The sequence below is a fragment of the Brachycentrus maculatus genome, unplaced genomic scaffold, assembly GCF_059751285.1.
Source record: "Brachycentrus maculatus isolate JH-2025_06_01 unplaced genomic scaffold, ASM5975128v1 h1tg000203l, whole genome shotgun sequence".
Classification (NCBI taxonomy): domain Eukaryota; kingdom Metazoa; phylum Arthropoda; class Insecta; order Trichoptera; family Brachycentridae; genus Brachycentrus; species Brachycentrus maculatus.
The window spans coordinates 691,534-704,231 of NW_028280954.1; positions in this window are offsets into that span (position 1 = coordinate 691,534).

Genomic DNA, 12,698 nt, shown 5'->3' on the forward strand with positions numbered 1-12,698 from the left:
CACTCATTCAATTCACATACCCAAACCATCTCAATACAACTTTCGTAATTTTACCCATAATACTAATGTCAACCTATTCTTTTCTTATATGTGTTTTACTTTCAAAATCCGCCAGATCCAATTTTATAACTTTTTAAAATAAATACTCTATCGGAATGCCAATTCTGGGTTTTATTGTTTAAAATACTTATATACTTGAAAACCCTGTTAAAATATTTAAAAACAGCGTTGTATTTCAAATTTAGTTGTATTCATGGAAATTGCCTTCTGACCCATATCGGCCAATCAGAGAGCGGGGATAGGTAAAAAATTAAGATGACGTCATTATCGGTTTGTGACTCGTGTTTTTTTTTAAATACTTTATAATTTTCTTTAAAAATGGGGAAATTCTCTATTTCATAAATTTTATCTAAAGATAAATAAATCTTTTAAACATAAATGTTACCCGGAGAATTTTGCATTTTTTTGTAAAATCGACTTACATGGATCTGGCGGATTTTGAAAGTAGGGGACACATATCACTCACTCCTTTCAAGAACGTCATAAATAAAATAAAAACTTGATTTTTCAGGAGAACATTTTTAAAGATTAAAAATATAATACAATGTATTAAAAATAAATATCAAGCCACTTACTGAACTTTTTACTGTGCAACAGATCGTTTTAGGTAAAACCTGAAGGTTTTTTCTCCATTTGAAAAATATTTAGTTTATTTAAAAATATAATTAAACAATACCTTTTCATAAAAATGCAAAAACAACACTTTCTGCCCTGTAGCGGGTAAATATTAAGTTAAAAATATGCCGCTTTTGCTGGGATATAATACATTTTCTGGGCATTCCGAAAACATGCACAACTGAAAATTGACGAATTTTGATTTATGACGTTCTTGAAAGGAGTGAGCGATATCTCCATTCGAACATTTTTTCATTCAACCAAATAACATTACTATATATTAAGAGATTATTATCTATCATGAGAATCCTAACTGTTCGTCAAACCTCATCCCTTAGTTTTTCCTATTTCCTACATCCCTAAACTCCCTTCTTCCTTTGCCTTCCGTATTATCAACAATTTGTAATTTTCATAAATATTTAATATAAAATATGTGGTTGCTTCATTATAGGTACAGCAGTAAATAGTAATTTACGTTTTTTTCATCTTTTTTATTTATATTTTATGTTTAAACACTATGTACTTTACCATCTGATTGCAAACAGCTACATAAGGTATCAAACGTTTTGACCAATATCACTAGTCTGTTTTTGGTTGGTTGGAAGATATTGCTTCTTAGTAAAAAGCCCGCTAATGTACATTTATCTTTTCTGTACATGTAGTTAAATAAATAAATAAAATATGCGAATATTCTTACATCCATGACTTGTCAAATTGAACGACATTCAGACGCGAATGTGACATTTTTCAGCGATTTTTTTAACAATTATTTTCATAATTTATGCTCGGGGTGAATAATGGATTGCGTAAAGAATGCAAATTTATTTATCCATTTGAATTGTATTACAAACCGTATAAATCAATCAAAAATTACCATAAATTTCCATTAATTCCGAACAAAATGTTAATAGCCACGAAATATTTTCCATTCATTCATTTGGAATAACATAATCGGCCGGAATGGGTAATAAATAAATGGTTTATGGATAATTTGGTGTTGGTACATCGCGTCCTGGGCCGAGAGCGGGATGCGGACTTGGAGCACTGGCCAGGAGAGGCGTGTAACGAATATTATTCTCACAACTTACCCATGCTTTCTCGCCCTTGGTTTATCCGTCTTGGCTCTGTTAAGCTTCGTCTACATCTCATAATATTTACCTGTTAATTTAATATTAAAATAATATTATATAAACAGTGGAACCTCTCTCATAACAAGTAATTCGCATAACGAGCGAAAAAATCTGCAGTTGCTCCCTTAACCCTTACTGGTCCAATGTCGAATCTCATTCGACATCGATTTTTTCCTCTTAGGTCCCATGTCGGATGTTATTCGACATTTTTTCATTACTTTTATTTATTTATATTCCAAGCTTACATTTTTGTCACTCGTATCTATTACAACAGTATGTGGAGCAAAGGACAAAAGATTTTTTCCAATTGGAATATAACTGTCTATCTAGATTTTTTTTTAAATTTTGGGGGACCGGAAAGGGTTAGCGAGCGATGTTTCGCATAACGATTAACAGAGGAAGAGGAAATCCCTTTTTCACGATATTCACTTGTGATCCGGGAATTTCGCGGCTTGCGAGGAGTTGATAAGAAAACCCTCACTTCTGGGTAACTTTGGCCAGAGAGTGTTGTCAAATGTGATTTTGAAACAGTGAATATGGAGTCTACAGTCAACGAGATTTTGCCATTAGGTAATATCATGGGACTCGAGGTGGATAACAACGATATTGAAGAGCTTGTGAAAGAGTACAGCTAAGAGCTGACCACCGAAGGGCTTATGGAGTTGCATCGTGTTTCACAGCAATACATTATAGAGGAGAGATCGTTAATGGAGGAGGAGGAAGTAGCAGAACAACAATCTTCTAGGACAATAAGATAAATGTTGAAAGCATGGGAAACTGTTGCATCGTACATTAAGCAGCATCACCCTAATAAGGAGGTGGCTATTCGTGCTACAAATTTATTCAATGGTAATGCTATGACACATTTTCGCAAAATTTTGAAGCGTCGCGACGCGTCGGCTGAAAGTAATGTCTTAAAACAGTTTTCTAGTTAAAAGGGATAAATTATTTGTCATAAATTCATATTTTTATTTACGTTTTTTTCCAAATCTAAATTATTTTCCAAGTTTTAATACTCCTTAACAATTTACAAGTAATTTTATTTGAATAAACGTTAAAAAAACGATAAAAAAATACAGTTTTTAAACATAAAGGGCATGTATTTTTTTATTATTTCTTAACTTAGCTTATATTACAACTAATATAAACGATTAAATACTTTTAATTTACTACATTTACAAATATATATTTACATTTCCTTACAGTAAACAAAACATTTATTTTCAAATTCTTTCAGACTCTTTTCATTCTTCATACATTCAGGCATCTCATCATACATTTTCAAACCCATATACATTAAAGAATTTTGCGACTCTGTTTTTTTTTTATAAATGGCAGTCTTATTTTATCCTTATTTCTAGTTAAATGTTTATGACAATTTTTGTTTAAAACTATTTTATCCTTAAAATATTTTGGTAATTTATCGTTATTTTTTTTTATAAATATCATTAATTTTTTGAGGAGATGCATGAATGTAGAAGAGGCCAAGATTGTTTGCATAGACAGATTCGTGTAGCGTTCCATTCTCTCTGCCTACCCTTGCGGGTAGCAGCGTGATGGATGGTTAGTCAGTTGTGTCTTATCCCGTGTAAACCAGCCACAACTCCACCCGCTGCTCTCGACTCCGCGGGGCGCCGTCACTTCTTTTTATTTCCGTTTTATTTATTATTTATTTATTTATTTGGGGGCCGGTACGATATCTTAATTGTGTGAAAATCGTGAGCCCCCCCGCCGGCCGCACAAACACCCTGATTGAATCATCGCTCGGATAAATCCGATAGTGGATGCTGCGAGCTGCAAGTATGCGAGCCAACGAGCGATGGTAATATGAATCTCTGCCTCAGTGTCAATCGTAATATCTCATGTCATTTGCTAGAGTAGGTAATACGTAAAAGGCAAGAAATTACCGTTTGACGTTAAACTAACTAACTAACTAACTAACCATCACGCCGCTTCCCCGCAGGGGTAGGCAGAGAGAATAGAGCGCCACACCACTCTGTCCTTGCAAATATTCTTCGCCTCTTCCACGTTCATGCATCTCCTCATACATACCCGCCGATTGTTACGACTCCTAACCTGACCACTTTCAAGTATTTGGCATACCTGATCGTGCCATGTTTTTCTCGGTCTTCCTCTGCTTCTTTTCCCGCTAACATTCGCCTCATAAATTTGTTTTACCGTTCTTTCCTCACTCATTCGTTCTACATGTCCAAACCATCTCAACACACCTTTCTTAATTTGATCGATAATGCTTATCTCAGCTTTGCATTCCTTCCTTATTTCACTATTCGCACATCTATCATACATCGTTTTGTTACACATTCTTCTGAGAGATCGCATTTCGACTGCATTCAGTCTACTTTCATCCTTCTTTTGCCAACTCCATGTTTCACTTCCATACATTAGAGTTGGAACCAGGACTCCGTTGTGCACTGCCAGTTTAGCTTCCGTTTGCTGTCACCGTTTGACGTTAGGATTGTGAATACGGTTTTTTTATTTATTTGTTTATTTATGTACAGAAAATAAATAAGTACGTTAGCGGGCTAGTGATTATTTATTAACAGACTCATGATATTGGTCAAAACGTTTGATACCATGTAGGAATAGCTGTTGGCAAGCAGAGGGTAAATAGTGCTATTAATAATGGAAAATAAATAAGTACGTTAGCGGGCTAGTGATTATTTATTAACAGACTCATGATATTGGTCAAAACGTTTGATACCATGTAGGAATAGCTGTTGGCAAGCAGAGGGTAAATAGTGCTATTAATAATGGAAAATAAATAAGTACGTTAGCGGGCTAGTGATTATTTATTAACAGACTCATGATATTGGTCAAAACGTTTGATACCATGTAGGAATAGCTGTTGGCAAGCAGAGGTAAATAGTGCTATTAATAAATAAGTACGTTAGCGGGCTAGTGATTATTTATTAACAGACTCATGATATTGGTCAAAACGTTTGATACCATGTAGGAATAGCTGTTGGCAAGCAGAGGGTAAATAGTGCTATTAATAATGGAAAATAAATAAGTACGTTAGCGGGCTAGTGATTATTTATTAACAGACTCATGATATTGGTCAAAACGTTTGATACCATGTAGGAATAGCTGTTGGCAAGCAGAGGTAAATAGTGCTATTAATAAATAAGTACGTTAGCGGGCTAGTGATTATTTATTAACAGACTCATGATATTGGTCAAAACGTTTGATACCATGTAGGAATAGCTGTTGGCAAGCAGAGGTAAATAGTGCTATTAATAAATAAGTACGTTAGCGGGCTAGTGATTATTTATTAACAGACTCATGATATTGGTCAAAACGTTTGATACCATGTAGGAATAGCTGTTGGCAAGCAGAGGGTAAATAGTGCTATTAATAATGGAAAATAAATAAGTACGTTAGCGGGCTAGTGATTATTTATTAACAGACTCATGATATTGGTCAAAACGTTTGATACCATGTAGGAATAGCTGTTGGCAAGCAGAGGTAAATAGTGCTATTAATAAATAAGTACGTTAGCGGGCTAGTGATTATTTATTAACAGACTCATGATATTGGTCAAAACGTTTGATACCATGTAGGAATAGCTGTTGGCAAGCAGAGGGTAAATAGTGCTATTAATAAATAAGTACGTTAGCGGGCTAGTGATTATTTATTAACAGACTCATGATATTGGTCAAAACGTTTGATACCATGTAGGAATAGCTGTTGGCAAGCAGAGGGTAAATAGTGCTATTAATAATGGAAAATAAATAAGTACGTTAGCGGGCTAGTGATTATTTATTAACAGACTCATGATATTGGTCAAAACGTTTGATACCATGTAGGAATAGCTGTTGGCAAGCAGAGGTAAATAGTGCTATTAATAAATAAGTACGTTAGCGGGCTAGTGATTATTTATTAACAGACTCATGATATTGGTCAAAACGTTTGATACCATGTAGGAATAGCTGTTGGCAAGCAGAGGTAAATAGTGCTATTAATAAATAAGTACGTTAGCGGGCTAGTGATTATTTATTAACAGACTCATGATATTGGTCAAAACGTTTGATACCATGTAGGAATAGCTGTTGGCAAGCAGAGGGTAAATAGTGCTATTAATAATGGAAAATAGTAACATTTAAAAAACATAAGTTACAAAAGATGAGAAAAGATAAGGAGAGCAAAGGAAAAAATGAGTTTAGGGAAGGGTGTAGAGGGAAAAACTAAGGGAGGAGGTTTTATTTACAACAATGTTATAAATAAATTAACTGGTCAAATTATAAGCTAAAACGATAAAAAAAATGAAAATGATATTTTCTGGCGTTTCTCATGTGTGTGAGGATTGTGGGAGAATCCAGGATTCGGACCTCACATACTGATATAAGAGTTTCTGCTCAATAAAAAGCTTATCTTCATCTCACCAATAGATGTCTCTATAGAATGTATTCAATAGTGAAGTTTAACAATGTTTCTAAATTGGTTCATATATACATAGAACTTCCAAGAATTTAAGTAGTGTTGTTGTCAATAATGGGTAGAATTGGTGAATGTTACACGTGTGCAAAGCGATCACTTAAACCAGCCTATGACGGTTGTCAGCCCCGTAAATGCCCAGACTTCCATATTCTTCTTCATCTTTGATGATATCAAGACTGATTAATACTAAGTATATTATTAAATTAAAACCAATATTTTTAGCTTTTCCATTTTATTTTTATTTGACCAGCGACCGGGTTTCGTCGTTACCGACATCATCAGACTGGTCTGGTGATGTCGGTAACGTCGAAACCCGGTCGTTGGTCAAATAAAAATATAGTGGAAAAGCTAAAAGTATTGGTTTTAATCTAATAATATATTAAAATGCAATCCCATCACGAAGTGTCAGTGGATAATATAAATCTATTAATACTAAGTATTTATCAGTCTTGATAAAGAAGCAGTTAGCTTCGAAACCGGTGGACATTATAATTAAGTTATAATAAAATATTTATAGTGATTTTAAAACAAAGTTACATATTAATTATAAAATGGAAAATCACAAAGTTAGTGCTTCAAATATAAATTAAATACATACACTTATTTATTCTACACAAGAAGTTTACTAATAAATATTATCGTATTTCCTCTCGATATAAATAAACTTTCTTCCAAACATTCTTCACTAACTGTTTTCTTTATCACTCAATGTGTAAACGTATAATTGGATGTAGGTATAGACCATGTGTAGATTTTGTTACAATTAACTATGGAGAAATAAATAAGTATAATATATGTTGCTATGAAACGCGATATTCTTGATTGATTATTTTATGTTCCGTATATTATGAGTGCTGCATATGATTTAGATGTTAAACAACTCACTGTGAGCTACTTAAAGCCAGAGATAGTCAACAAATGGTTTAAGAATTAAAAAAAGTTATTAAAAAAAGAATATTAGGTCTATAATTTATATTTTTAATGTTTATAGTATTAACATCGTGGCCATTTTTACTTTTTTGTAATGTTAGTATAATAAAACCCTTATCCGCACCCAATGGTGCATAGGGCACTGCGTCATATTAACGCAGTGTTATCTTGATCGTTTACACATAAAGGAAAGGTGATCAGCCCTGCGCTTCAGGTACCAGTCCAGGGTAATATTAAATAAATATTACAGTGAAAAAATCACTCATATTTATTTTAGTTAATATACCTATGTATGTATTAATGTTAGTATACCTATGTATTTTCAAAACAAGACATTTTTTGTCCAAAATATACATGTGAAATAACTCCTTTACTTACAGATAATCCAGATTTGTGAACGAGTATTTGGACACACTCAAAATGTTGTCCTAAAGAATTCATTAAAGGCGGAGGAATATTTGATTACAGAATTTTAATTCATTTTAAGTATCTTGTGCGCCTCCGTAGTGTAACGGTCAGCACGGTCGGTTACCGTTCTGGAGGTCCCGGGTTCGATTCCCAAGGGGGGTAAAATAAATAAAAGTGTTTTTTTCAGTCATATTTAATCAATATTACCCTGGACTGGTACCTGAAGCGGAAGGCTGATCACCTTTCCTTCATGTGTAAACGATCAAGATAACACTGCGTTTATATGACGCAGTGCCCTATGCACCATTGGGGTGCGGATAAGGGTTTTTTATCTAGAATTTCAACGCTACAAGTTATTTAATCCATGGTTTGTCACTTCTGATAGTTTGGAAACATCATTTTGTCTTTCTAGTGACGTCACATTACTCAAGCTGTTTGTATGGATGATAACAAGGATACCTACTTCATTGTTCGCGGCTATTGGATGCGAGCTTTTCCAGTACCTACCTCTTATTACACACACATGCCAACTCTTCGCGCCTACCGGCTGGTACGCAAGTCTCTTCTCTTACAAACTCATAATTTCCTAACTCACTAACTAACCATCCAAATAAAAACATATTTTATAAGCTAGAAGAAACAAAAATCCACTGAATGATCTATAAACCTTGTACATAATAAGCAAGGTAAATAATATATGCAATTCCAATCATAAAAAAAACTATATTATTTATTGATTCGGCATTAACTTTGTGGAATGACATGATTATTTTAATAAAAATTAAACACTTGAACAATCCATTGAATTGAGTTTTATTTTTATTTACGACTAGTTTCGATAACGACAATTCGTCCACTCCTTTCAAGAACGTCATAATTCAAAAATCGACAATTTTCAGTTGTGCATATTTTCAGAATGCCCTGAAAATGTACTATATCCCAGCAAAAGCGGCAAATTTTTAGCTTAATATTTACCCGCTACAGAACAGAAAATGTTGTTTTTGCATTTTGAAGATTAGGTAATGTTTATTTATTTTTTTAAATATACTAAATATTTTTTAAATGTAGAAATAACCTTCAGGTTTTACCTAAAAAGATTTGTTGCACAGTAAAAAGTTCAATAAGTGGCTTGATATTTATTTTTAATACATTGTGTTATGTTTTTAAACTTTAAAAACGTTCTCCTGAAAAATCAAGTTTTTTGATTTATGACGTTCTTGAAAGGAGTGAGCGAATTGTTTTCATCTTCTGGTACAAATTAAAACTATAATTAAATTTTTTTAAATAAACTTTAATTTTAATTTGTACCAGAAGATGAAAACAATTGTCGTTTTCAAAACTAGTCGTAAATAAAAATAAAACTCAATTCAGTGGATTATTCAAGTGTTTAATTTTCATTAAAATCATCATTTCCTAACTTACTAACTAACCATCCAATATATTATTAGATTAAATCCAATATTTTTTGCTTTTCCACTTTATGTTTATTTGACCAGCAACCGGGTTTCGTCGTTACCGACATCATCAGATAAAAACATATTTTATAAGCTAGAAGAAACAGAAATCCACTGAATGATCTATAAACCTTGTACATAATAAGTAAGGTAAATAATAAATGCAATTCCAATCATAAAAAAAACTAACCGTCATGTCACTTCACCGCAGAGGTGGGTAGAAATAAGAACGCTACACCAATCAGTCTTTATTTATTTATTTATTTATTGGAAAATCAACAGAATATTTAACAAAAATAACATAATATACTGAAATTAAAAAAAATAACATTCCAATTAGTAGTTTTCACTTGAGTAATCTAAAAATAAAAATAAACTGTCATGTACATGAAAGTATAATTATATCATAAACTTACATTACATGTTTTATAATGTCAAGGTAGAATGTCACACGTATGTAAAGTGATCACTTAAACCAGCCTATGCCGGTCGTAAGCCCTGTAAATGCCCAGACTGTCATATTCTTCTTCATCTGTGTAGACATGTTTTTTTTTCATAGTAAAAGATTTATTTTTTACCACATAGATTATATTTATTTTATTATAACGACTAGTCCCGAAGCTATACTTCCATCTCCAGGTCTAAATATGAACTGTTTTTTTTTAAATAATTTTATAATGTCTTACCACAAGGTGCATGCCGAAACAATAAATAAAACATATTTTTTAAATTTCTTATCGAAAAATCGGTTAAATTATTTCTGAAACATCCTGTACTTATTTGGTATCATTCAACCATCAATAATATTGACTCTGATCATCTGAGTGATTTATGTAACGTTGTATGTGATGTGATTTCTTCGTAACGATTTTTGAACTAGTGTTAATAAATTGTTAAGATGGGATGATGAACTCTCAAATTAATTTCAATCTGTATATTCAAGTTCGGTATAAGATAAATTATTTTATATTGTTGCATAATATTATACATAAGTGGTAATTCCTATAGAATCACCTGATCACCACATGTAAACAACAAAGTTCAGTATATAATATTTTCAATTATATTATATTGTTGCTTTCTATTATATTATACATTAGTGGTCATTACTATAGAATCAACTGATACCACATGTAAACAAAAAAGTTCAGTAGATAATATTTTAAATTATATTATATTGTTGCATAATAATATACATTAGTGGTCATTACTATAGAATCAACTGATCACCACAAGTAAACAACAAATTTCAGTGTGAAATAATATAAATTATATTAAATTGTTGCATAATATTATACATTAGTGGTCATTGCTGTAGAATCAACTGATCACCACGTGTAAACAACAAAGATATTTTAAATTATATATTATTGTTGTTAAATATTGTTGTTTAATATAATACATTGGTCATTTCTATAATATCAACTGATCACTAAAAGTAAACAACAAACTATCACTATCAATCCCTTGTTACTACTACTAATACCGTACGGCATTTCCCTTCAGGGATAGGCAGAGAGGATAAAACGCCACGCTCTTCCGACACGAAAAGAATTTTACGAGTTATTGTTCCGTTATAAATAAAAAAAGTTTATATCCGTTTGGTCAAAATTTAAAATCTCCTTAAGTTATTTATCGATTACGTAGTTTGACAATATATTGCTTCTTGAGCTTTCTTAAATTAAGCATATTAGAAATGAGTACTATTCATTTACTTTTTTTTTTATTCTTTTGCATTTTACATATATAATATAATATAAATATAAGTAACAAAAAAATATATAATATATACTTATACACCAAAAAAATCCCACAAAACCATGGCCTGTGGGTATAAGTATGTACATTATATTTTAGATTATAGTGAAGGCTGAGATAAGCATTATCGATAAAATTAAGAAAGGTGTGTTGAGATGGTTTGGACATGTGGAGCGTATGAATGAAGAAAGAACGGTTAAACAAATTTATGGGGCGAATGAAGTCGGAAAAAGAAGCAGAGGACGACCGAGGAAAACTTGGCACAATCAGGAGATGCATGAATGTAGAAGAGGCAAAGAATGTTTGCAAAGACAGAGTGGTGTGGCGTTCGATCCTCTCTGCCTACCCCTGCGGGGAAGCGGCGTGATGGTTAGTTAGTTAGTTAGTTTTTTTATAGTGAAGGGCACTGGCAAGAATACAATATATATTATAAGAAGTAAAATTACAATAGTTTCATTAATTGATTCAGCAGTCACTTTGAGGTAAAATATATCCATTTCTAATTAAAGTTTTACTTAGTAAATACCACTATTTCTTAAAATCTACTGCGACACGTGTTTCGATGCATTCTGCATCATTTTCGGTGTTTGAAAATTATGCGGAATGGATCGAAACACGTGTCACAGTAGATTTTAAGAAATAGTGGTATTTACTAAGTAATTTTTTTATTTAAAAAAGTAAAATTAGATTAAAAGTGTTAATATATAATACAAATATTTGATTTTAACAGAAAAAAATATATATTTCAATGAAAATGAAAAAAGTTAGCTAATATATACCATATCGTAGTCATACAGGAGAAAATGACCAAGTGCATTTTTACAAAAACGTGAGTATTGACTATTTTATATCTTACTAGCTTTATATTGCCCTGAAACATATCCCAAAGCGATTTAAAACTTGGAAGTATAATATATTGACTATTAAAAATGTCTAATTGCATTGATGCTTATTTACTTGCCAAGCAAAAGTGACTTTAATAGCCCTCTTGAACATTTTACGTTTTGTTAGTTGGTCACTTTCTCCTGTACGACTACAATATGAGTTATACGTTTAAAAGAAAAAGGAACTAAGTTCTGTTTTTTCAATAATTTAAGTAACATTTTTAATCGAAACAAACTTAGGTAATTATTTAATTACAACATTTTGAGTGTGTCCAAATACTTGTTCACAAAATCTGGATTATCTCCAATTACAGGAGTTATTTTCATATTATTTTTTGACATCTCATCAAAGATGAAGAAGAATATGGAAGTCTGGGTATTTAATATAAGAGTTTCTGCTTTATAAAAAGCTTCTTTACATCTCACCAATAGATGTCTCTTGTGAAGTTTTAGTGATTCATGAACAAGGTTTCTAAATTGGTTCATATATATAGAACTTCCAAGAATTTGAGTAGTGTGGTTGTCAATAATGGGTAGAATTGGTGAATGTTACACGTGTGTAAAGTGATCACTTAAACCAGCCTATGACGGTCGTAAGCCCCGTAAATACCCAGACTTCCATATTCTTCTTCATCTTTGATGAGATGTCAAAAAATAATATAATTATTTAATATTTCTTTTCTATTTCACCAGACTGAGCCACATCAACCGTGTACAGCTACTACTCACTTATAATCATCAATCCATTCGTTACCCCAAACAAATTAAAATCTCGGTAATTAAAATACGTGCCGATAAATAAAAATTCAATTCGAAATAAAAATCCAATTCGATGATCCGTTTCGATTTATTCGTTTCACTCGGAAAAATACAAAATGGCCGCTTATTTTTATTTTTAATCCCTTTCTGATTGACGAATGACACGAGGAAACATTCCGACCGGATGTCTAATATTTGTTTTCGATTTCGAACTCATTCGTTTATCCGGACTGGATTTATAA